The sequence below is a fragment of the Pezoporus flaviventris genome, unplaced genomic scaffold (genome assembly GCF_033815535.1).
Source record: "Pezoporus flaviventris isolate CSIRO_AGI_PZ_B2104156 unplaced genomic scaffold, CSIRO_AGI_Pfla_v1 ptg000007l, whole genome shotgun sequence".
In the NCBI taxonomy this organism is placed as follows: domain Eukaryota; kingdom Metazoa; phylum Chordata; class Aves; order Psittaciformes; family Psittacidae; genus Pezoporus; species Pezoporus flaviventris.
The window spans coordinates 90,797,151-90,825,049 of record NW_026892555.1 but is presented as its reverse complement, the minus strand read 5'-3'; the positions used below and the strand labels follow the sequence as shown (position 1 = coordinate 90,825,049).

At 39.3% G+C, this 27,899-nt stretch overlaps 1 protein-coding gene and 1 long non-coding RNA gene across 2 annotated transcripts in view; one reads left to right on the top strand and one right to left on the bottom strand.

Moving 5' to 3' along the window:
* Window positions 1–245: 245 nt before the first annotated feature.
* Window positions 246–27,599, bottom strand: LOC133267294 (uncharacterized). The gene is made up of 3 exons (XR_009742698.1): window positions 27,404–27,599; window positions 21,085–21,222; window positions 246–443 (listed from the first exon to the last, which is right to left on the bottom strand). It is a non-coding gene; the product is annotated as an uncharacterized LOC133267294 (long non-coding RNA).
* The window catches only part of CAP2 (cyclase associated actin cytoskeleton regulatory protein 2), a 68,276-nt gene continuing 67,975 nt past the window's right edge, over window positions 27,599–27,899 (top strand). The window contains exon 1 of the mRNA XM_061449506.1: window positions 27,599–27,844. The gene's annotated coding sequence lies outside the window, so the exon portion shown is untranslated. The remainder of the gene's footprint in view (window positions 27,845–27,899) is intronic.

The following is a 27,899-nucleotide window of genomic DNA, read 5'->3' as shown; positions in this document are numbered from 1 at the left end:
TAGGCCCCTTTCAGATACTGGAAGGCTGCTATGAGGTCTCCACGCAGCCTTCTCTTCTCCAGGCTGAACAGCCCCAACTTTCTCAGCCTATCTTCATATAGGAGGTGCTCCAGTCCCCTGATCATCCTCATGGCCCTCCTCTGGACTTGTTCCAACAGTTCCATGTCCTTTTTATGTTGAGGACACCAGAACTGCACACAATACTCCACACTAATGACCATACACTAATGACCATAAGCAGTTGCTACCTGATGGCTGAAAGAAGCTTGTGTGAAATGCATGACAGTTTTGGCCAGTTCTTTGCAGAACTGGGGGAATATTCATATAATCTTCATACTGAAATTCATTACCACAGCTGTCACTGTATAGAGACTTCAGCAGAAGCACAAGCTTGACTGCAGAATTCGATCTGTTCTTTCATCCACAAAAGTGGTCTTTTTCTTCTGAAAATGAGGGCAGAAGTGAAATAGAAGTGATAGAAAAGACCTGGGGTCAGACTTCATTTCACCATGGAGGATGAGACTCAGTTGTCCAGAACTGGTACACTCACAAACACCCTGGGCTGATGCTGTCATGTTCTGTTCTCAACAAGTGCTTCGAGTCTGCCTGCTGAGAAGCATTGCCAAACTGCCTTTTGCAATCTGACCTTAAGATCTGCAACGTTGCAGAGCGCAATGTAGTGTTCTTTCTGCTAAGCATATACACACCCAGCAGGGAGGTGAGTAGGAAACACTTAATAAATGCCATTTTCTGTTCTGTTCTCCTGTTTTCCTGCCCTGGTCTTCCCCAGAGAGGGTCTGCATACAAGACAGGATATCAAGCAGGAATTAAACCCAAAGGTCCCTCTGAATGGAAGACAGAGGATACTGATGGCTCAGAAAACCATGTGGCACAGTGACCTATTATGTGATACAGAATGGAAAAAGCATATTTGCCCTACTTATATACAGACCTAACAATGTCTTTGGGCCTTCTTCCTCCATCTGGCAGTGACAGACACCCCAGGGTGGGGTGTGAATGGGAATGCTTTCTGCTCTGGAGGGGGACTGTGTTGTGGTAAGCCACAACAGGAAGAGAAACAAATAAAATAACTGAGAAATAGCAGCTCTTAATTGTGAAATAGGTGAATACTCAGCAAAAAGTGTTAGCATTTTACTTCAGAGATGGCATATATGTAAGCAGTAAGAAACTGCATGTGATACAATTTCCAGTTGTGTTTCCAAAACCCTCAAAAGAGATTTCACACTGAAAAACTACCACTCCTGAGTACCTTGCAAGGGGAGGAGAGAGAGAAGTTGAAACTTGGAAGTACTTCAAAGGAGTATGTAGATTAAAAAAGGTGTAATACCTTGAAAGGTTATACTGATGACCTGGCTGCTAGAATTCTAGTTTTTCCTAATATTTGTATATTCCTGTTAACTAGTAAACATAGCCTGGCATTACTACAGTTTATTGCATCTAATTTTTCTTGGATTTTTCAGACACATAAAAAGACTATATTAGGGTTAAAATAATGATGCATTATTTTATCATCAGGTATTGAGCCATTTCAGACCAAGCAATTCCCTAATTATGCTCAAAACTCTGTGAGAGAAAGCATTCTACTCTGAACCTGTGTTTCAGTCCTAAAGAGCCTGCATATTGTGATTTGAATTGTCTTCAGTTGAATTTCAGTTTATTTTCCAGGTTTTTAGTACAAACAAACATGTAAGGAAGTGTATTCAGAATGCAAACTATGTAACTTTTGGTTTGTGTTTTCCTGTGTGCTTGAACTTCAAACTATTCGGTTGTACTTCCTCAAGCTAGCAATGAAACAGGCTCTGGGTAAAGTCTACCTGTAAAAATATCAGGGCCTTAGGAAAGTTTTAATGAAAAATTTTTGAGCAAGTAAAAACTGAAGATTATAATGGAATTTGGACTTGTAACTATCACCAGAATACACACTGCTGTGAATGTGATACAGTAAGAAGAATGGGAAGAATGGGATAATGCAAGAAAAGGAAAGCCACTCAGCCTTAGATTATTAGTAATTTTACCACATATCACAGCCTATTGGCTAGCAAGACCATCTTGTAAGAAGCATGCTAGAAGTTTACATCCAGTTGTTCTTTGTACATCCCTGAAAACAAGAAGTACTCTTTTAAGATACTTCCCTGCATTCATGGCACCAAATTATTGGGCATAAGGATTCCAAGGAACAGATTCATTATACTGTCATATACTATATTTAGCAAAACCAAGAAAACACCCAACAGTAGCAGCAGCTAAACATTTATAAGGACTTTGAAAATAGCACGGTTATGTGTGAATTTACAAAATGCTTACTATGGCTCATGACAGGCTTTGGGGGCTTGTTTGCAGATTCTACTTTTTTTGTCTCCAAAGCCCAGTGTAAAATTATGAGAAAAAAAGTAAGCTTGAGATAGTGTCAAAGAATAACAAGAAAACTACAACTATGACTGTGTCCAAACATGCAGATGTGCACATAGTACAATTATCAACTTTTCTCAACATAAAGAAAATTAGGTCAGGAATGTTTCTCAGTTCCATGTGCCAACTTTGCTGAGATAAGCCATGAATCTGGGCTCGCTTACACTATCATTATTTTTGACCTAAACAATCTGGGAACAGGGAGGAACCACCAAAATCTGTTTCATCACCACACATCTGAAAGTCCAAAAATGCTATCCAGATTAATTTGTGTGAGGTCTCTGAGGTATATAGACTCTATAGCTCTGTACCCCCAAGTTAATCTTTGGACCAGACTTCATTGTGCCTGTTGCTTCTTCTCCCCTCTCCAGATATGGCTATTGTTGGTGGTGCTCTCCTCTCTTCTACACAGGGCAAGGGCTCTTGCAGGTGCCCACTCACTTTCTACTTGAGACTTCAACTGGGTAAAATGTTTCAGCTACAGTAAGAAAACCCCAGAGTTTTTCATCTCAAATTTTATGAAATCTGGGAAAATCTTTACAAAACAGCACTTCCTATCCACAGTTGACCTTCTTCTGAATTCACAGATGCCATTCAAACCAGAGCAAAAGATGTCAAAATGCCAAAACTGACAAAAGTAGATTATAAACAACTCAGTGAAACCATCATGTCATTCAGCTGCTAGAAGAGTTTTGTCACTGCACTTGCAATGGGCATGAATCAATCTTTATCACTTGAAGAATAGAACACATTTTTATCCAGTACCACAGGTAAGGCATTTTGCCATCCTGTGAGAAACTTTAACTGGTTTGTTTTGGGATTTTTTTTGCTGGATTTGTAGTGGTGACAAAATTAAGCTAAAATTTAAAACACTGCAGTAAACAAAATTCCCTCCTAGGAAAAAATTAGGTAATCTTTTAAAATATTTTGTGGTTTTATATTAAAAAGAAACCCCCAAAAAACAAACAGAAAAAACTCACCACAAACCCACAACTTTAAAAAAAAATCATAAATTGATTAAAAAAATATATCCCTGCACTCAGAAAGTACAAAAGTAGAATGTTCTAATTTTCTCCTGAGAATTGACTAGTTTTCAACAGAAACAGACCAGTGTATTTTTCAGCTGCTTCAAAGGAAGGACTGATTTAAGGAGGTGATCCTGCACTTCCATTCTGCTCTTGTGAGACCCACTTGGGAGTACTGTGTGCAGTTCTGGTGTCCTCAACATAAAAAGGACATGGAACTGTTGGAACAAGTCCAGAGGAGGGCCATAAGGATGATCAACAAGCTGGAGCACCTCCTGTATGAAGACAGGCTGAGAAAGTTGGGGCTGTTCAGCCTGGAGAAGAGAAGGCTGCGTGGAGACCTCATAGCAGCCTTCCAGTATCTGAAGGGGGCCTACAAGGAAGCCGGAGAGGGACTCTTCATTAGGAACTGTAGTGATAGGACAAAGGGGAATGGGTTTAAAATTAAACAGGGAAGTTCAGGTTAGGTATAAGGAAGAAGCTCTTTACTGTGAGGGTGGTGAGGCACTGGAACAAGTTGCGCAGATAAGAGGTAAATGCTCCATCCCTGCCAGTGTTCAAGGCTGGACAGAGCCTTGGGTGACATGGTTTAGGGTGAGGCATCCCTGTCCTGATCTAAAGTCCTTTCCAGCCCTAAACCTTCTATGATTCTATGATCACTTGCTCAAGTCTGCAGATACCATCCTGTTGCCAAAAATTCGGATTACCTGGCTATCTGTTCAAACCACTGGAATCCATCTCCTAATTTGCTCATTAGTAATATTTCTGAATGAAGATAGAAATAATGAAAGTCTAGATGCAAATCTTGTTTTTGCTAAGAATAGCTGGAAAACTTGGGAATGTTTTATGCAGACATGTAAATAAGTAGGCAAGAGGAACCAAAGAACAAACAAGTAGAAGCACAAGCTTTTTTTCAAGGTTATGTCCAAAGCTTTTTTAAGTGATGGCCCATCTCAATTATACTGTAATTTCTTCATTACACTAGTGGTGAAGGACCCTTAAAAGTGGGCTGTTTTCTTCGACCACTATGCTCTCTTCCTAGCCTTGGAAGATGTTAAGTAGCACATTAGTGCAATAAGAAATGTCCAAAAGAAATTTTTTTTTTCAATATACATACTATGGAGTAGTGTGCATTCCTTGGCATGCATGTATGTTATGAGCACTATCTGAGGAAAACCTGCTCTTCATAAATCAAGTCTTAGGTATCACAGTATGCAAGTTTATGTGTTAGTATTTCCTGATTTTCACCAATGTTGGCTTTTTTCCATTAGAGAGCAACTTTACCAAGTAAACTCTTTTTTTCATTTTCTATAAAGTGCATCCTTTTGCTAACCTGAGTGCCATCATAATTTATACTTTTTTCACGTAAGGGAGAATACAAAGATCTTCAGGCTTTATTCTTTTGTAAATGTCACCAGTTCCACATACACTACTGTGTCTTGAAACTGGTTTTCCTCTGACCTTATCAAGAACAGCAATTTTCCTGTCTACTCTAACGACACCTGGGATCTTGCCAAAAGAAATCAGAATCTAACGTAAAGCTCTGAGAGCAGCAGCTGAGTGTGAAAACAGAAGCGTGCCCATCAGCCTTTGGAGGGCTTGTGTCAAAAGAGTGCTGCCCCAATGAGACTGCAGTACCCAGCTGAGTGAGCACCTGAGAAGGGCACACCACAGTTGAAAGGCTTTCTTTTGTGAATGCATTGGTTTAGCTTAACAAAGGCTAGTAGGCAAAAGGCAAACAAAACAGCACTGTAGTGTCTTTCTGTAGAAGAAAGTCTTGGTGACCACTGGAATTTCAAAGAATGAAGCTGGCTTCAAAGATCTTGTACCCTGTCATATTGAAATAAAATGCAAACTGTATGGAGTGCCTTGGTCTGATCTCAGCAACAGCAGTGGTGCTTGCCAGCAGTTCTCTAAGAACACAGGTTGGCAGAGATACAAACAGTGTGTGGAGGAGGCTCAAGGAATCTGGCTTCCCTAAACTCAGGGAATGGCAGTATTAGGGAAAAGCAGGCACAGTTTCTACTCTGCCTTCTACTGCATTTAAGATATAGTTTATTTGAAATGCAGCTGCACTGTGTTAATCATATTTTTTTTCAGCACGGCACTTTGGTTGCTAACTGCCACAGCCATTGCTGCAGAGAGAAGAGAATAGCCAGTTTTGGTCACAGTCAAAATGAGCTTGATACCCAGGGACTGGAGCCAGAGCCCAGACTCAAAACAGAAGATCTGCATGAATGCACCCTGAGAGAACTGCTGGAGGCCAAAGGGGTTTATTCTAAAGGAGTGAGAAGTACATTCTGCTGGGTGGTAGTGGTGAAAGTGCTATTACTTGCAAACATCAAAAGATTTTCATGGATTCTTGACATTTACTGTGGTACTAATGTATTTATGAGGACAGCACAATTTTTTGGAGTTTAAACAACTAGGAGCAGATCTTCCAGGTCTTAACTGGCTGAGAACAAAGGTAGTTGCTGTCCATTTGGTGACTCCTGAGGACAGTCATAAATGAGCCAACATGAAAGCAAATTGTTTCTCAGCGGGATGTTATTAAATCTAGGCGGGTTTACCTGCAAAGTCTCACATCTTGTCAGTCATACAGGTAAGAGATTTAATGATACTGACTTTTAATTCCTAATTCAACAATGATCTCAAGAAAGGAACTATTTTACTGTAGTGTTCACAGATCCTGGTATTTGGTTTTGCAAGACCATGTGGCTACCAAAGAGAACAACCCACAAAGGCCTTGTTGCTGAACAGAGCAAGCTGCATGTAAATCCTCCAAACAGCACTTGGCTCTGCTGAGCATTGACTTGCTCTGAAATTTATAGTACGAGAACACACTCCAGCACCTGTATGTGCTTAGCAGAAGAAGAATTCTGCTGTTCAATGGGATAGGCTCTAAAGAAGAAAAGGGTAGGTGCACATTCATGTTTGTGATGAACTTTGGGTCATCTTCTGATAATGACTTGGTGTAGAAAGAGAGGTGGGGGAAAAGAAAGATTAAAGTGATGCTCAGCTTATTCCTCAGAGTCTGAATAAAAATGGTCAGTGGTGAAATCTCTCATGCCATTCTCATTCTTGAGAAGTGGCAGAAAGCACCCCACCTTGGGATTTTTTGAGAAACAATATGGGGTAATATCCCTCAAAGAGCAGCATGTGAGGGAACCATGCCCACTATGAAACTGAAATATTGCACTCTGTTTAAATGGAGCCTCCCAGGCGCATCTCCAGTTTGTAGATTTCATAGCACCTTGTCTGGATTTAAAGGTTCATGCTCCTGCTGCAGGAGGCCCTGCAAATTCAGACTCTTCACCACTAAAGTAAAAATATAACTGATCAAACTATTCTTCCTTCTGCAACCAAAATCCACCTTCTTTCTCAAGGTCTATATCTACATGAACCTTGACAGCTTTCTGTGGGGGGAAATTCTAAGTCACAAGGTGGTGCAAAGCCACTTGCAAAGATCTTTTTAACCTACACACTGCAAAGGAGGACATGTAAAAGGCAGAGTTATTTCAACTATCAAAGACAATGCATTAAAAAAACCCAACGGTTGTACAGTGCCTCCCCCATTATTTCTCAAATCCACTATCTCACTTCTTTTTAGATAAGTGCACCTGCACTCATTTCTCATAAACTCTGGGTTTTTTTTCCTTTAAACAGAGGCAGTCTATATTTACACCAGAATGTAGAATAATAAATTGCCCAGTCTGCTGCTAACCATGGAGAAAATCAGGAAGGGAAGCTGAAATTTCATATTCTGAGACAGAAACTTACTTAAGCGTAAGAATTGCATGTAAAATTTCTGGTAAGTTTATGCTTTCGTTTAACTGTTCCTTTTAGGGGAATATAATGTCAAGAGCTTTCAAGACAAAAGATCTTCTTTTAAAATACACAGTCAAAGGCTTTAAGGTGTCTGAAAAGTTAACTCAAATGATTTCTTTAAAAGCAATTAATTTGCACCATGATAATTTCTTCTCACTCAGTCCAATTTTTTTTTCCCTGTGCCAGACATGCATAACTTTCCTTGGCAAATGTTTTAGCTCTCTCTGTCTCACTGGGTATTTTATCAGAACGGATTGTAAACATTTTGACCTGACCCTTTTATTTTATTTAAATTATGTAGCATATAGAATCATAGAATAGTTATGGTTGGAAAGGACCTTAAGATCATCTAGTTCCAACCCCCCTGCCATGGGCAGGGACATCTCACACTAAACCATGCCACCCAAACACTAAACCATGTCACCCATGTGACATGTCACACATGTATGACTTTTTACACATGAATCCATATTTTATGGCATATAAAAATCCTGTTCTGACAAAACAGTAAAGGGCACCAGGAAAAAGGTTTTTAGTTCTGACGTAGTCTTCTGCAGACTCACAGCTTCTCTGGGCAACTTATTCCAGTGCCTCACCACTCTCATATGGAAGAATTTCTTCCTCATGTCTCATCTGAACCTATCCTCTTTCAGTTTAATGTTACATAATGAATTGTATTTCACCAATAATAAGTGGTAAACATTCAGATGTCTTCCATCAAATATCCAATTTAACATATTTTAATCTGCATTTTCATGCCCTCTCCCCCTTTCAGTTTGCTCTGGTATTTTATTCTGGTAAAATACCAGTCTGCTCTGGTATTTTATACTTTCATGCCCTCCAAAAATGCTGTTGCTCTTCCTGGACATAGCAGTGTAGGTCAGGTAGCCTGAAAGTTATCAAATATTTCCTGCCTGATTAGAGTTTTATTGTTGTTGGAAAATTATTATTGACTCTCTCCATTCCCTCTTTCACTTTTTTTTGCATCCTTCTCTCTGCCTGCTATTTCTTTTTCTCTCGGGCTTCAAGCTGAGACTACACTCTCTAACATTTTCTAGTTCATTGGAGGTCATTAGCAAACAGCTTCAGAGAAGCTAGACAGCAAATCTGCTCTTTTCATGCTGCTGTATTTCTGGTTTTGATGGGACAGAATCTATTAAGATCTGTTCCTGTACTCTTCTTCTTTTCATATAAGCTCTTTGTTCCTTATGATCTGTGGGGGATAAAAAGGACGTACATACTGTCTCCTGCTTTCACAGCTGAAAAGCAGCAGAGCCACAATTTCAAAGGTAAAGAACATGGTACTGTACACCGATATTGGCATACGTCTTTACATCACTATGATGCACACACCCATGGTAGATTCAAATATGTGATCAGATGCAAATAAACTATAAGCTGTATATATAATAAAACAGATGCAAAAATGCAGATGCAATTGTAATGCATAAAGCTCTGAAAATCTGCCCCACTGTGCACTTCTATAGTTTACTTTCCAAAGTCACCACGTTCTTATTACAAACTTGTTCTAGACCCTGCCAAATTCTAGAGACTGTTTGTCAGATCCTTCAAGCCTGCCAACTCCTCCAGCTAGCCCTCTGGAATACAAAGACATCTAAATCTTTTAGATCCTACCCAGAATGAGATTTGGAACTATTAAAATCAACAGCTACCTGCACATATTCTTCACAGAGAACTGTATTCCACCGAGGGCTTTTCATATTCAGAATGAGTTTCAGGGGAAGTGTTTATAGGGTCAGGAAGCAGAAAAATAAACAGTTAAAATACTGGCTTAAGAAACTATTAACAAGTGAAGAGTATTGTTCAGAGATACCTATGTCCTGTGGAGGAAACAACCAAAAACCAAAAGATCAAGAGGAGGAGGAGGCAGAAGAAAATTAATCTTGCAGATTCTGCAGAAAGAGGTCATTTGTGAAAACAAGAGAAACCTATGAAAACAGGGAGGGGAAAAAAAAAAAAATCCATTTACTAAGAAGCGTTAGCAGAATCTGCATATCCATCCCTGTTTCAGAGGGTTTGGAATTTTGTTTTTCTCCATCTGTTTGTCTTATCATTTTGTCATGTTTTATCATCACACACAGCCACTTAGCTCTCAGACACTCTCACTAACAGGCTGCTGGCATCTTTCAGCTGCTCTCAGGCCTTCCCTTTTACATCTCCCAGCTGCCTCTCTTACCCCACATAACATGACTGGATGCCCATCTTGAGTACTTTTTAAAAATCATTTCCAGATGCCACATTTGGTGCTCTAGATACTTTCCATTCTATCCCCCAGAATATGGTATTTTGGGGTGTTTCTGTGGGCTGATGGAATGAGAACAGACTTCCAACGCCTTTTTCTGCCCTAATAGGAATCTCATCCAAGTCCTTTCAAGATTTTCATGCACCAAACTAAAAATTTCTTTTGACTATTGGCAAATGCTGGGAAGCTGAGATGAGGAGGAGAGCATGGTGCTAAATCACCAAGGTGGTAAAAATGCAATGATCAGATAATCAAGTCTCACCTCTCGGTTTCACAGATGCCATGTATTTTGTTCTCTATTCTCTTAAGCATTGCCCAATCTCTCACGATGTATGCAAATCCCCTTAAGTTTAGGAGAAATTTCAGCTAATTTCAGCTTGCAATTTGAAATCACTAGCCTAACACCCTCCCTAATCTCTACACAGACTGCAGTCTCTGGAACTGACATGGAAAAGGCTCTATGCTTAAGAAACATACTTTGATTTTCATAGTCAAGAGAAAAGCTTTATACACAGATTCCTCTTAACTGTGTAAATGACAGTTTAAACACACACCTCGTGGTTATTCTCATGCATTCTTTAGCACTTTAAGAATAGGGTAGTACTTTCATGTTATGTTGGCTTTACAAAATTTTGCCCTGAACCTGTACGGTTGTAGGAAAATCTAATTGCTATCTAATTAAATGTACTCAATATTAAATTTCAAAGCCATTTGCTTTTCTTTTTTCCATGTTTTGGCAAGAGTGGAATGAAATCTGGCTATGTAAGGCACTTCAAAGTTATAGAATCCTAACTGGCTTTTCTACAAGCTCCCTTTTAACAGTGTCACTTGAATAAACATTCTTGAAGGTTCAGAAAATAATTAAAACAACCCCAAACAACAAAAACCCCAAAGATGTTGTGTGCATATCATCAAGTTTCTACCTAATTCACCCAGAGCTTTTTATTCAAGACCTCTTCTTATCCAGACAGAAGCTTAGATTTACCCATTGGAGAGGCTGGGGTGGAGAACCTGCTCTGCAACAGCTGCTCGCTGTCCACAGATGAGCCAGGACAAAATGTGTTGGCATAGAGCACTTGCTTCGAAACAGGTCATGAACTCATAAAATCCATTTATAAACATTGCACCAGTCTGCAGAATGGGGCACATATCCTGAGAAAGGAACCTCCTCTACCACCGTGGAGGAAAGCTCATCTTCCCTTCCCCTCTCTGAAACTCCTGGCATGTGGAGAGGAAAAAGGATTTCTGGATCTCCTGCTCATTCTAAAATTGTTAGAAGGAAAAAGGAACTGTATCCTGAGGCTTTGAAAAACATCAAGAGGAGCTTGCAGTTTAAGAACCAATTTGGTCACTACAGAGGTCAGGAGAGAAGTGAGCACAGAATTGGCAGGATGAAGTGGAAGAGAGGCTGGAAGAGAGGTTGTAAACCGAATCACAGTCATTTTGTTCTGACTGAAAATGGTTTCCTTCTCAAAGAGTCTAGGGCCCTTCTCCATTGCACAGTGAAATCACTGAAGGCTCTCCAGACGCTTTCAGAGAACTTTGGCTTAGGTTTTGTGGTCTTGTCTTCAGAGTAGATGGTTTTAATAAGGTCCATTAACATATGTTTTCAAACACTCCTAAAGTCAGTTCAGTTGTGGGATCTTTGCAAGACATGGGATTGTTACCAGACTTGAGAATAAAAACCACAGGGCCCTCCCCAGTTTAGTTTCTGGTGCTTGCAAAAAGCTTCTGTGATTAAAAGAGAAAGAATTTGCAAGTCATTTTACGAAACAAGGGAGAATCTAATTCCACAATTAACTAGGCCATCATCTAGCACATGCAGTTCTCCACTGCTGCCAAGTACTATCAATACTCTAAGAAGAACCCTATTAATAAGAGATGTTGTTATTTGGAATACACTGGGGTTGCCTAGTTCCAAAGAAACCAAATATGCTGACCATGACACAGCACTCTGAACTTTCCACATGAGATCACTAGATATCTTTGACAGTAAGAAATGAGAATGGGATTACATATTCAGTATACAAAATACAGGATCACTTTCTATATCTAGGGTTGCCTCAAGTTAAATGGCAAGAATGGGTTGAAGTACTTTCCCTCTTAAAAAGGAAAGGGAACAAAGAAGACAGCAGGATATATGTCCTCCCTTTCCTGCATTATCTGATAATGCCAAACACTTGTAATTCTCTATTTTGTGTTTACCAACACTGAATACTGTAGTCTGATGCAAAGCAGAACTTGTTTCTGATAAAGAAAAATTTAAAGTAATTTCCACAGGCCTAACCTCAGAAAAATTAATCTCCCTAGTCTTGTTCTGTGGTTAAGAGACACACAGATCCTCTGAATTACTGTCAGGAGTCTCTTTCTGCTACATGTAAAATGGTGCAAGTGGGACTAGCTTACTTAAGCTAAAGCTTGCTTCCGTAGATTCTTCACCCAGTTTCATTGTATTCTGTGTAAAAGTTTTTCTACTGATGTTTTGGTTTTCAAATAGAAACATAAGACAGGGACTGCCTAGCTTTGCCTCTGATCAAAACTGAACTAAATCGTGAGGATAGTTCATAGCGACAATCATACAAGCAATATAGAAACACATAGGAAATTATAAATGTGTTGTATAAACAGCAATGATACTGTGCTGCTAACTCACAGAACAATTGCTATAAGCTTGAAAGATACAGCCTTAACTATGATATCAAATATTGGCAGTAAGGAATAATAGTGAACATAGCCTGTGTTTAGATAGACCATTTGAAACCGCTGGAGGAAAATGCTAACAATATACTTCAAATTGTTTCCATTTCAGGAAAATCAAGATGATTTTGTGAAAATTTGTATGTGAAATTAACAAAATGTCTGTTGTAAAAAGTGTCACTTTCAGTAATGAGTTTATTAAAGAAGAAAAAATTGTCTACGAAGAAACAAAAAATGGAAGGAACATATTCCACTACATCCTTCATTGTTTGAAACAAAATTTTCTCTGAAAAAAAATGATTATACCAAATTTATAGCCAATTTAATTGTTCTTTTATAAGGGCAGATGTTAATGCATAAGGACCTCTAAGTGCTTGGAGAGGAGGACTGTATTTTTGTTTTGGTGAATTTTCAAGTCTTCCAATAAATCTAGTGTCAGTATCTAGTTAACAGAGCTGACACAGCATGGATGCTGTACAACGTTTGTGTTACATGTGATACATATTTCCATGTAGCTTTTGCAAATGAACATTTGTAACTCTCTAAAAGCCACAGACTGTAAGTCAGGAACAGATGTCACAGACTCAAATCCCTATCATCGAACACTAAGGTACGAAAGAATGGGAAGAATTAACCAACTATAGTAAACAATTTCACATAATTGCATATTGAATTTTATCTCACATATGCTATGGAATACCAAATGCGTATGTAACACGTTCACTTTATGCATACAACACGAGGGTTTTGCATATTGGTTATCTTCTTTTAACCAACAAATTCTTTCAGTGTTGAGACAAAGTTGCCTATTTTCACTTACAGATGTATACATGAACACAGCTGTCTAAAAGTCTTTTCTCTCCTCAACATTTGTACTGTGTTTTGTTGCATAGTGTTGAGGAGAAAGTTCTGCTTGATCACTTCTGCTCACTGTGGTGTGAATATATGTGCATGCATCTGTGTGTGGATTGAGAGCCAGACAATGTGTGGCATGTAAAAGATGCGCTCCACAGGTAACTAACACGAGTGGCGTAGCTTTCACTGAGTTTGTCTATTGACATTCTGTTGTGGTTGTTCTGCAAAAAAGCCCCAAACAACTGCTAGAAAAACACAGACATTTTTTTCCCAAGGCCAGGTTGGATATGGCTTTGAGCGACCTGGCGTATTGGAAGGCGTCCCTGCCTGTGGCAGGGGTCTGGAACTAGATGATCTTTAGGGTCCCTTCCAACCCAAACCATTCTCTGATTCAATGATTAAAAGAGAGGAGCAGATTATATATGAACTTCCAAATACCTGATCTGGAATTATTGCGGTTTTAATGGCCATTTTTACCTGGCCAAGACACTGGATCAATACAGAATGTCCATTAAACAACTTCTCTTCAGACAAAAGGCTTTTTATGAATGAGTAGCCATAGTAGATCCACAGTCTTTGAAAGATGGGTTACTTAAGAACTTGTGAAATGGTGTAAAAAGTTGTGGCATGTAAGCAAAATGATTGCTAGAAAGTTTCAGTTCTTCATAAAGCTGCACCAGAACTTGGCAGCTCATCAAGGACCATGCTATACAATTCAGCATTCCCTCAGTAACTGAAACACAGCAATTGTGAGCTTTATGTCATACATCACCACTAATATCCCTCTTTTTTGGACAGCACCACAAGTGTATTGTCAGTAGATACAACCCGTGGAGACAACAAAATGTTTGCTGCTACAATACATCTGTGGAGGTAGTAATGCCCAATTCCATCTCATCCTGCACACCACCAGCCAAAACAGCCAATGGTGCTGCCAGACTCAACGATGCCCTTCTGATAATACCAAAGGACAGGACTCCCACAGATTCAGATCTGTCACCCTTCTGAAACAGATGGAACTTGATAGGAAAAGTATCATAAAATAACTGAAGTGCCAGTTCCATCACAAAACTTGATTTGAGTCAACTGAGCCAACTGAATTGTACAACAACTAAACAGCCAACTGACATATATTCCCTTACTTTTTTATCATGGACAAGAGCAATCTCTTTATTCACTACATACAAAGCTACTGCTGCGCAGGTTTGATAACAGATAGAGCACACAAAAATTCTAGGTGAATGTATCTGTGCTAAGCTGCAACGCTGCCGAACTGTCCAAACACAGAACCCACAGCAGCAACAGTTATCACTGGGACTCATAAGTGCAAGTTATTCTTACAAAGCCCAGTGCAAAGTTCAGACACTGAGCATTTGATCCACAGCATTTGGTCTGTGACTCACACAGGAATCTGACATATTCATACTTTACTCAGCTGTAAGTACCTTGACTGAGCCCACTTAGGTTAACAAAAAGTTGAAAGTAACATCTTTGACTCGGATCAGTCCATGATTCACCGATCCCTGCCAGTGCAGCCTCAGAGCTCCCACTTACCAATGCCATCTGTGTCCAGTGTCTGAATTTTAGGTCTATTAGGGAGTCTGGCATGACAATAACCTGACAATGATCACTATAGAAGCCACTGTTGATTGGTATATATTTTTGCTATAGTAGTCACATAAATAAAGTTTTAAATCAGCAGCAGCATATACAGTCCTAGTTTCAGATTATATTTCAGTGAAATAACTGCATGAATGCTGGGTCAGATGTGCTGTGGCTATAAATCAGCAGATCTCTGCAGCTTTCTGTACAGGTCTGGAGACCTAGAAGAACCGAAAATTTGAACTGAAACATGTACTAGGTAAAAATAAGTGTTGCAGGTAAGAGTCTACTTCTAAAATATTAACAGAAATATTCACAAGTCTCCAAAGATTTATTAGCTGACTAATGCTACCCAAAGACATAGTTCTTACCCTAAACAGGTATCCTAATCTAAGATGCAAAGGGGCAGAGATCAAGGAAAATAGGGGAAAATAGGATACTGGAGAGATTTAATACAATAAAATCTTCAGCTTTTACAGTCTTCTCAGTATTAACACCCATTTCTCACAAAAAGAAGTCTGAAGAAAGAGGATGGGAAGAGTACATATTTGTTCTGACCCAAATTTAATCCTCAGTTAAAACAGAAAAGCCCCAAGCCATTGTCAAAGCAAAACTTCCATCCCAAGCCACCTGCAACTGTCAAAACATTTCTATGACTGTGTTTAAAATAACTGGTAATGGCCTATCCAGATTTTGTATCCCCAAAATATTCCCCTAAAATAAAGGAAATAAACCCCTGTGCTTAAAAGCTTAGAAGGAAATAATGAGGTAGCAATAACAAGGTGGCAGTAATGAGGCTATTTTTTGAACCCAAGTTAATTCAAACCATTGGAAGATCACTCCCTAATGCAGCAAATGCATCCCACTCCCCCTCAGCTCTGAGAGAACAAAAGAAAAAGCATGAAAATGGGAGAGTGAGTTTGTACAGAGTCAAATCCTATGAATTAATCTAGGAAACCTGCATTCAAAAGATTAAAATTTGGAGATGAAGTAGAGGGAGCCACAGGATGAATTTGAAGCACTTTCAATGCTAAGTTTACTTCCATTGTACTGAAATCACCCTCACTTAGTATGAAACTCCATTCAACACACAAATTGTGCCTGACGCAACAAAAAGCCATAGCTTGGCTAAGTTTCCTAACAGATCTGTGGACCACAAAGCTTTAGTCTACAGGGAAAAGCAGTTGACTTGGCAAGTCTGTCTGTGGCATGCTGACGTTTTTTCAGAAAAGGTCACCACGGAGTCAGGTTCCTGAACTTCCCAGGGATTCTGCAGCTCTGAAGCCAGGGATCTTTTAGACTGTAGCATCATGATAGCCTAAAGCAACATGAATTAATAAGCCACTATTTTTCTTTTAGTTTGCACACAACCTTTTCTAGTCTAGGAGCAATCAGAAGTGATATCACTCCAGTTCTTGGTGAGCAGCAACAGAGACCACTGCTGAAAACCTCAGCAAGAGCACATAAAACCAGCTGCACGGAGGTGAAAGGCTGAAGGTTTCTGGGTTTATGTGAGGAGGTCCAATTGTCTGGTGTCTGACCTGAACAGCCATAAGAGTTTCGCTTACAGTGCTATCAAGCTGGCTCTTTTTATTACATTAAATGCACTTGAAAAATAAAAAAAAAAAACAAAACAACATGAGTGTTTTTTCCCAATGATTTTTAGTGAAAGAAAAGCACACTATTACACCTCAGACTGTGGGAATCATGTTCTAAGCCATGGCAGATTATAATAAATTGCTTTGCTAAAGAAGCAAATGGAAACCCTTGAGTTCCACAGCATTTTAAGCAAGAGAATGCCAGACTGAAACAGGTTTAACACTGATACTAGGTTAAATCTTAAATTAGGTGTGCAAAGCCTTTTGGTTTTTCAGGGTGTGACTCACATGTGAAATGGCCAAACCAGTTTTCAAAGAGGTAAAAAAAACAGAATGATTATTTTAAAGAATCATAGAATAACTCAGATACAGAACTGTAGATGCTATAAATCATATTATTATTAATAATTCCAAAGGAATGATAGCTGCTTATACTATTGAATTTTGTGATAATTCTTTTGGATGAAATGATTTAAAAAATTTTAGAAGTGCATTTATTTTATATACTTTATATAATTTAGATATCTCTTTGGTTTCAATTTTTTTTTAAGATATGTCATATAAATGCTTTAAATAAGGCAGAAGAAACTGCATTAAAAGATCCCCTTGTTAAAATGAAATATAATTTTGGAAAGAAAAATATTAAGACGTGGGTGGACTAGAGGACCCCAAGGGGTCCCAACAGGAACAATTCTGTGATTCTCTGATAGGAATTTTTATATATTATATGTTGCAGATTATATATCTTCTGGCCTATACCACTATATAATATATATTATACATTATATAATTATGATATATGATGTAATTATTGCACATTATATTTTTTATATTCTAGATATCATGCAAAGAAAATGTAAAGAAAGCTAATGTGGTTATTTTCTTTAAATGAATTTAAAAACTAAAACAGTATTAGCAAAGAAAACTAGTAAGAGAGAAAAAGGGATATTTCTGTGTTCTTGATCAAGTGTATTAACAGCACACTCTCCAATTCAATGTATATAACAGAGAAGTAACTACTCTGACTACTAGTACTCCAATGCCTTACATAAAATAGATCACATGACAAACCAGTGCTAATATAACACTGGTTCATTACATTTATCATTCTCATGTAATCAGGCCTTTCCAGCTATTCCGAAGTTCATGAATACTGCAAAAGGAGGTCTGTAAGTGCATTCCTAGCATCCCAAGATTTTTGAAAAAGAGAGACTGCAACCACTTTTCACCCAAGTATTAACACCAGGCTGAATCTACTGCTGCTGTGTAGAAACTGAGTAATCATGCCCTGTGCAGGTGGAGTGTAGGAGGTGAAATCCAGTCAATGAATGAGGTTGCTGGGCAAGATACATGCACCCACACCCACAGAGCAGGTGTAACTGCTGTTCTGTCTATCGCCCAAACATCTGAAGCTTTCTTCAAAGGCGAGCTGATTCAGCTGCACAAAGGTTTAAAGACATTTTTACTGACATTTTTTGCTGATTATTTGATGAATCACAACAATTTCCTATTAAATAAAAGTATTGACTCAGTTGAGTTAATGAGGTCTGCCACCTGCACCTTCAAATCCATGGCTAAACTTGTGCTGACTTCAATCATCCCAGAACAAGCAGACCTTTAAACCTGAGGCTCTCCCTCAAACAAAACTGGACTAAAATCAGCAGGTGTTTTGCTTAGAAAGGCTCCTGTATGAACTCCCAATTGCTGACAAAAGCCCTGGGACACATACAGATGTGTATCAGCATTGACAACCGTCTAATGTCTGTACTGAAATGTACTTTCCTAAAAGACCTAAACACCTCTGAGGATTTGAGGTATTTATCATCCCCTTCCTGGTCAGTATCAGGAAACGTGAATATACATGTGTATTTTAACTTATACATGAAACTAATTGTTCTAATGCTTGTTATTTGTTGGTATCTGACCAACAGCGACATGCTAACTTTCAGTTCTAAGTTTTGGTTGTACTCCCAAGTATGAATATTTACATTTCAGAAGATGAAGACATTAAAAAGGTTGTAATCAATGCCCTAGAACTGACATCCAAAATGACAACAGCAGAGTGGAAAAGGTAGTAACGAATATCAAAATTACTAGTAAAAGCAAACAAATCATAGAATCATAGAATAGTTAGGGTTGGAAAGGACCTTAAGATCATCTAGTTCCAACCCCCCTGCCATGGGCAGGGACACCTCCCACTAAACCATGTCACCCAAGGTTTCATCCAACCTGGCCTTGAACACCGCCAGGGACTGGAGCATTCACAACTTCCCTGGGTAACCCATTTCATTAACCCTTCCGTTCTGCTTTTAACAATTCAAGTAAATGACCATACAAGACATACAACCTTTTGTCTGGGCACCTGCATCACACAAAAATCAGAACAAACAATGAACAATTCAACCTTGAACAACTCCTGTATGTGGAGCACATCAGATTCTCTACCAAATTTGTTCAATAGCACTAAAAAAAGGGTTTAAGGAAGATCTACTACAAATACCATGAGGATTCCTGAGAAAGCTACGCTTCAGAAGTATTCAACTTCTTAAACATTAGCACATTAACATTGTTGAACTGCTATAAATACTGATGGACTACTTGGGAAGAAGGGATTGTATGTGTTGCTCACCACGACTGATGATGTTGGTCAGACTATGGTTCCAATGTGGGAACCATCTTTTTCGTTTCCCAAAAGGATTTCAGTCCACTGTTCCTCTAACACATTTTATTTTATTGTTTTTATTAAGTACTATACTAAAGAATACTCAACAGTTCATTCCTTGCTGCTGATAAAATGGAGCCCCTGAGGTCCTCTGATGTAGCCCCTAACTTTGCTTATTACTGAGGTGCATGCATAAACAGGAAGTCACAGAAGCCACAGACAAACCACTCAACCATGCTGAGGCAACCAACCACAGGTAAGCATATGAGGTTGGGCTGATTATGGAAGGCTGAATGAAGCTGGCGGCTGGAAGAGGCTGACATTTCAGTACTGGTCAGCTCAGATACATGTAACAACCTCTTGTATGCTGTGTCCCAGATGTGCTCTTTTAATACTGGTTTGACTTTGTAAATACATTCTTCACGTTGATACACAACTATTACTATTTATTATTTTATAAACATCACAAGATACACAGCTTTAAAACACTTTATACAAGCTGTAATGTCTACCTTATACTGGAAAAATGAGATGGAGCTGCTTACAACAGTTTTTGAGCTATCACAGTTCAGTAGCTGGGCAGTACAGGCAGGTGACCTCCTACACATCAGAGGGACAAGATGGAGCTGAACCTCGCTGGGATGCTGAAAGGGCTCTCACTAATCTGACCAGTACATCAAACGTAATCTAATAAAAGACTGTTCAAGTGCTTGTGGGCCACAGTTTCTCTATGAAGGTACTTCTGGGTTCTTTCCTTTGCATTTAAAATATTTATATTTTAACCTAACAGGATATATAGGAAATTGGATTAAAAGCTCTTTTATCAGTTATTTGTTTGTTTCACAAATATTATAAATTGCACTGTATTTACTGTTGAATTTATCTTGTATTCTAAGTATTTCTGGTTTCTTTCAAATCCTACATACACTGTCATCAATATTAGCTCAAGGCTAAATATCTTCATCCTATTTCTCTTGCATACTGCTTTTTTCATACTCTGTGATGTCTGTCACATTAGTAGAAATCTGTATACAACAAACAGTGCTGCTTCAGAGGTACTAGTGTAACTGAACCAGAATGTAAACGGAAGTTCTTATTTATACCAAGGCTTTATATATTTTTAATATTCATAGTCTAATTCATAAACAAGCCTTAGAGTGTTGTTTTCCTTTCTTTCCCTTTATGAAGATACAGGAATGGCACATTTGATGGAGGATTAAAAGAGAACTCCACGATGAATTATTCAGGACAGCAAACAATATTCTTTCCTAAAGAAAACGACAGCTCTTAGAAATACAGTGCAGTATGTACAGAGCTGTGTAAATACAGGAAAACAAGAAAATAAGAATGAAATAAACAATTAGATTTGAAACAGAAGAACATTTCTGAGACTTAAATCACTGGCCTACATTTATTCAAGTGAAACATTAATTCAGAAATGTATGGTGATGTGCTGACCCTGTTACTCAGTGACAAGACACTCGCTGACTTGAGGGGAACCAGCATTTCACCCCATCAGTGTGAAATATTTATAGTTCCTTCTCATAGATTTTAGGCATTAAGTTTGAATTATTTGCTCCTCCTTCCCTTTTGGGGAAAGAAAAAAAAAAAAAAGGAAGACAGGGAAGACAGGAAGATAATCTGGCTACTTGGACTAGATGGTCACTTCCAACTGAAATTATGTCATGTATTCTACTCTAGGCTAGGCTAGGCTACTCTAGTCTATGTTATAATTCTGTTATATTGTATTAGCCTAGCCTAGCCTAGCCTACTCCAGTATTTGTCTTGACTAAAACCCTTTTTGGCTTTATATTTACAAAGCTCTAAAAGAACAAACCCTTCCTTACTCAACAAAGGAAATCCTTTTGCCACATCTGTATGGGAAATACAGGTATTGAGAATGACAGATTTTAGAAAAGGGGGCTGGTCTTAAAAAGGTCTGAGAATACTGTGAAATAAAAAAATGCCACTTCATTTGCCGTGGAGAATATGAAAGGTAAATGACTGTGCCAGGCTCTGTGCTCTTGTGCCTGATCAGCTCCTTGTACAAGATCTAGGAAGTCATTCGTAAAATAATAATTTAGGCTGACAAAACTGCATATTAATATAAGTAATGTACTGTACCTAGGGATTCTTGCCAGCAGTCTCATTTTGCAGGTGGATACAAAACTGAGATATCCTCACTCTTCAAGTCCTCAGCTGAAGGAAGAATTGAAGGAGCAGATGAAATTTCATGCCACTGTCACCCCTGGCATTCCAGTTCTGTGTTGGAACAGCATATATCACCTCAGTATCTTTCAAGAACTAAGTAAAAGATTTCAAAAACTCACATTCAAAACTCTCAGTCTTTCCCCCTCTATTCTATATTAGCGTAGTAAGTGCATTTACAGAAGGTATCATCAGTCAATAGCTAAATGGCTCCTTACAGGACAAGCCCAAGAATGGTGAATATGGCAAGGTAAAGTTCTTTATTTTCCACCTGAGTGAACTGACCTAAAAAGGACTGAGTGCTTATCTTGCTTTCCTCTCACCCATCCAATGCAAAGGAGCTTGGAGATAAACAAAACCAGGTAGCTACAGCATTGGCAGAAGGGGGTAGTAAATGTCACCCAGTAGCTAACTGTTGAGAAAGAACAGGAATTCTGCCTCTAAGGGGGTTTCTCTGACTTACTTGGCCTGCAAAGACTGCCACTGAGGTTAAGCTACTTATGAACCACTGTCTGGATAAGACACAGTCTAGCTAAGTGCTTGGAACAACACTAAATATATAACTGTCACAACACACACTGGTTATCTGCCCACACTACTATTTGATTATAGCCTACAAAGTGTTCTCTCAGAAAAAAATTATGTCACCAAGTTATCTATCTATGTGATTCTAACACAAATTTTTCACAATTTGGTATTTTCCTTAAAGCACCATTTCCTAGAATCAAGTGATTGTGTAATTATTTCAAACAAAAATTAAGATACAAGCCCAGTGGGCTGTATAGTAAACTGAATTCATTACTCTATTATCCCCCAATATCTCAGAAATAGTAACAAAGAGAATCTCAAATATCCACAACTTCTTCTTTTTTTTTTTTTCTTTTTTAATTGTATTTTCTGTGCATCTGGATTTTTCAGTACTTCTACTGCACCAACTATCTGGGCTTTCCTAGGCAACAAGCACATTGATCTCAGGGAATCATTAGTAAGTCATGAGAGGAAAAAGTTTTGAGCTATCTCTATACTTCCCACCTGTAGGGGCTGAAAAAATACCTGCAACCTGGATTTATTGGGAAAAAAAGTAAGTCATGGCAGAACATCCTCAGCGATAAGCAGAAATTACTCTTACTGAACACTATGAGAGGGATTTTAACTGCTAGAATAGCACATGAAGAGGGCTGATGCATTTTACTAATGATGTAGATACAATAAGTCTTGACAAGCTCTTGGTCATAACATTGATGTCATCATATACATGGTGATGAAAGTAACATAGAGGCAGACAACAAGGAAAAGAATGTCACCTAGTAAGAGAAAACTGCAGGCACAAGGAAACACAGGTTAAGGCACCAGGCTTTCATGCTTGACCCATTCTGAAAGAGACTGGAGCTCCCAAGGATGCTAGGACATTTTGAATAAGTCAAAGAAGCTGTGGCATGATGACCACAAAACATTTTTAGGTGGTTTTGACTTTTGGCAGTATTTGGGTACACTTGTATTTTCCTCAGACACAGTTGGATTACAAAGCACTGACAAAGACAAGGTCAAGGGCACTGACATTTAACCAGCTGCAATTATCCCACTAAGGTGCTTCACAGCTCACATCTGGGGATAGAACGGTGGCCTAGCATCACAGTAAAGCTGTCCTGAAACTCTGTCAAAGCCGAACTGTATATTCATCTACTAAGCTGGAACCAATATCTCACTCTGTTTAGCTGTACCCATGTGTAACTCAAGGACGCTGCCAGTCTCTTAAAGGATCCCCTGCAGCCTAGATTAAAGGAAAGATGAAAACAGATCTAAGAAGCTAACGATTCTAAAACAGGAAAACTAACACTGACCAATGAGTAAGACTTCATCATTCCTTTTGACTTCTGCTTCCATCAGTTGCATATATAGCAAAAGAGTAGGTCAATGTGACATAACACTACACTTACATGCTTGAAAATTTTGCTTTCCTTCCTCCCTCGCTTAAATCATTCTCTAAGTTCCTTGCAAATTTCTGCCTACAATTAAATGAAAATGTGAAACTTCTCTTGAGATCCATATCAAACCCCAGTACTGTATAAAACAGGATTTTTAGCAAAAATACAACACAACCTTGTATCTCATGATTATAAATTGGGCAATGTAAATCCTTAGCAAAACTGAGGCCCAAGCCTACAATATTCACTGAGTAGCTTTCCCAAAAGAACAGCTGCACAGAACTAAATTAAACAGCAAAACTACCACCAGTAAAAGCAGTCACAATGTTTAATATTTGTAAGAGCAGGACATTTTCCCCTTGGATTCAGCAAAGCCCTTAAACATATACTGAATTATAAACAAGTGAGTAATTCCATCCTGATGCGACAAGCTGCTTAAATACAACTGGAATGCTTAAGTACTCTGCTACATGGGGATGCCACTACTCACATACTTAATGATAAGCACATGCTTATTATTTAACTTTTTATGTTGCCATGCCTAAAGAGAAGCATACAATTAATGTACAGTTATGAAATGAGAATCCACCCCCCCGAGCTTACTGCATAAGAGAGAATACAGAGAAGAGATAAAAAGCAGTATAGTGACAACTGTGAAACTAAATTTAATTTAGGTCTGCCTTATTTTACAGGTGATCCAATTGAATGATGACAGATTCAACCTTATTTCACACTAGTCTGAAAGAGGAGAAATAGACTTCTTTGGCAGAATCTTCCATTTCTTTCCTGCATGTTGACACTTGATCTGTACAAGATACCCACAAAGTGCTCTTCATAGATCCATTTAGTTAATTAGCTATATGCCATTCTTCAAATTCTGTAGACTAAACAGTAGATTTGGTAAGCAAAAGGCATCTTGAGATGTCCTGAATGCACTTCAATATTATTGAAGCAGATCTAGCAAGTTACGTTACCAAGATATTCACAAGATGTTCCAATTTATTTTCACATCAGTAAGTGCCTGTGCAATTTTAATTAATGTTATGATTTTCTGCATTGCCTCAGCAAAAACAGACTTCATAAAATAAGGGAAATGAGTAACAATATTTGTAGTTTTCTTCAAAATCTATGGATGATATACATGCATCTATGAATCATTTAGATGCAACTTACATCAATAGGGAAATTTTACAATCATATATGTTGAAAATCCATTTTCAACAAATACTGGGAAGGTAAGCAGTAACATTTTCCAGAGTTCTCCTTGGTGAAAAAACATGTATGCAAATAAAAGATGCACCAGAGTATTTTCTTCTAAGTAGATTACAATGCTATCATTCTATAGAGATTTTGATAGCCTATCTCTACAGCCTCTGACATGTGCTTTGGGATCCCTGCACAACTTTAGAAATACATTCTTCTATAAAATGGAATAAAACATGCCAGCCTTGGCACAGACTAATGGCAGCAGCAAAGTAAAAAAGCAAAACAACAAAAAATTATAAAGTTATATTAAATGCCACAGACTACATTCCATGGGCTACTACATTTTAATTGGCTGACTTCCCAAAAGAGGGCTATTACTGCACTTCTTGCATAAGAAGAGCTCCTCATAATTTCAGGAGGACTATAGCATAAATTGGAATTGTAAGGGTTTTTTGAATGTTTGGGTCCTGAAGTTGGTTACACCGTCTGCATCAAAAGCAAGTACACAAATAAAACCCTTTAACTTTTAATGTTGCAATTACTGGTATTAATGTACGTTCTGCACATAAATATAAGTCAATATATTAATGCATTGTTAGACTGAGGGCAAAATGCTCAGCCCAAAGTCTGATAAACCAGTCACTCTTTGCTCAGTGTTTCACTTGACGCCAATGCCAAGAATTTTCAAAACATATTTCTTATTGCTGTCCAAGCTTTCTCTTTCCTTGATGGGATGAAACAATAGCATGGCATCCAGTCAGTATTTTTGCACACACGGTATATTGCAAAGTCTAAAATTTGCACATCTATCATTCCTTTCTTCTCTTTAGGGGGATGTTGCTTGGCCTAAGTTAACAACTACAAAGTTCTTTCTAGTACCACCTTTTAAGATAACCTTTACCTACATAGAACCTGAAAGGTTCTCTTCTGTAATGACTTCAAGCACTGAATCTTACATCTTTACTTTCCAGTGGGTTTCCTCTGTATTATAAGGTCACTTTACAATTACTGAATCTCCCTATCCTATCAATTCTTCTTGTTCCCTTTATCTTAGTCTTAGCCTTTTATGCTTGGCTACATTCTCCTGAGGAAGAAAAAAGACAACTTGTTTTGTGAAGAAAGCACTAGAAGACAGGAGCAGGGATGTATTATAGGGAACTTTAGACACGCAGGGCATCTGCCAGTTTGATAGCCTCCTAAGACTTTCCACAGACAGAATCATAGAATCATAGAATTATAGAATCATAGAATCATAGTATAATTTGGGACGGATGGGACCTTTAAAGGTCACCTCGTCCAACCCCCTGCAATGAGTCATCTTCAACTAGACCAGCTTGCCCAGAACCACATCCAGCCTGGCCTCAAATGTCTCCAGGGATTGTGCATCCACCACCTCTCCAGGCAACCTGTTCCAGTATTTTTCCACCCTCATTGTAAAGAATTTTTTCCTCATGACCAGCCTGAATCTCTCCTCTTTTAGTATAAAACCATTACCCTTCACCCTATTGCAACAGGGCCTGATAAAAGTCTCTCCCCATTTTTCTTATAGGCCCCTTTTAAGAACTGAAAGGCCACAATAAAGTCTTCCCAGAGTCTTCCCCAGGTTTAACAACCCCAAATCACTCAGGAAATGGCCAGTGGTTTTTCCCTCTTTTCTGCAGTGCCTGTAGTGTGAAAGAACGATGTGGAGTGCTTGACTATACGCTTACAGTAAGAGCTTGTGAAACTATTCATCAGTTAATTACAGTGCATTTTTCTCAAATTAACATTCTACAGAAATTCAACTGCATGTACCATCCTAAACTTACAACTTAACATGCTGACACTGCACAGGTGTTGGGATTTTTTTCTTCTCTCTGAGCTCTATGGAATATTGCACCTTGAGTTTCAATCTAGATGTAGTAGTTTCACAGTTTCTCAATCCTTCGGGATCTTCTTTCCAGAAAGAGTCTTCCTGGGCTTGTTTCTTGCTTTTCTTAAGTAACTTCTGTGTTCTGTGCATTTGTGCAATCATGTCTTCAACTCCATACTACCTTTTTCTCTTTTGGAAGGTTTGGCAAGACCCTCTGGTTTAAAACCTGTACTGTTCTGTTGATTTCATCTGGCTATGGGTACCTGACAAGGAGTAGTTCTTTTCATTGTGTATTGGAAGCTGTGGCAGTGAGTTTTTTGCAAGTTCCAGTCCCAATTACATTGTCTGCACTAGTGAGTATGGCTCCCGGGCAGACCCTTGCAGTCAGTTTTCTGTTGCTTGATCCTGTCTTTAGGTATGGGAGGTCTGTGAGCTGCTGTTAACCATGGCATTTTTGTTAAAATATGACTTCGACTTTCCTCAGCCCCAACTGCTTCACAATTAAAACAAATCCTTACGTTCCATATTTTATAGTGTTGTCAAACCATCAGAAATGAAACACAAAGTCTCCTAAAATAAGCTATATATTTGATAAGGAAAAGTGCCACTGATTTTTGCACAACCACATGGTGGATGTGAAAAATATGTGGTTGTTTCTATTATCACTAAAGAATTCTTTTTCTGTTCAAAAGCAAACTATTCCTTCAAAGGCTGTAAATCTATGGTTTTCTCACATGACTTCCGTGCAAAAAAAAAACCCAGCTCTTTCAATACCTGGAGATGAAGCAGATTTAAAGTGGATGATCAGATGCCTTTTGGGACCATGTGGTGAAGAGCACCACGTAATTGTGAAACATTTGTACTCCCATTCAACCATGGGCACGGATTAGTGTGAAGCCCATGGAGCCCGCCAGGAAAGGCTCAGGCGCTAAGGTTTGCTTGCTGGGAGAAGTCCTGATTTTGTTACCACGCTGAATGAAGGAAACAACCCCTCTGTGGGCCCAGCTATGCCAGTGGCTGGTTTGGCACGCTTGAGTCGGGCTCGGAGTAGGCAATGAACTACCCCGGTGTAGATGATGCTGCCCTCAGCCTTCCCTGCCCTGCGAGGGGTCTGCTGGTCTCTACAGTGGGGCCACTCTCCATTTCAGCATGGGGTGGGCTAGTGTGGCGTGGGGTGCTCACTGCCCACTCACCCGAGCTGTGCCTTATGGGCAAGCGGGTCTACCCCGCCTGCGGCCCTGGGTGCCCCTACCCTGGGTGCCTGCGCTCTGCCCGGCTCCTGCGCCTTGCTCCACCACTGCCATTTCCTTCTCAGGCTCCGAGCCGCCGCACCACCAGTGCCGAGACACCTCTCCCTCTCTCTCTTCATTCTCACACTCCACCCACTTTTTGCTTGCTTTCTCCATCTCTGCCACCGTCTCTCTCTCTTTCTGGACTTGTCTTTATTTGGCACTCCCGGAAGCTGCTGGGCATTTCTCTCCCTGCCTGGCCGGGCAGCTGATGTGACTGACACCGGCTCCAGCTGAGAAGAAGGAGGAGAAGGAGGAGGAGGAGAAGGAGGAGGAGGAGAAGGAGGAGGAGGAGGGAGAGCAGCGGCGAGGCGAGGGAGGGGGGAGCGATTGACCGGCCACGGATTTTCATTGCAGAGAGGAAGGGAAGGAAAAAAAAAAGCCTACACGGGTCATCAAAACAGGTAACTGAGCAGGCAGCGGCGGGAGGGGCGGGATGCGGGGAGCGGCCCGACCCCT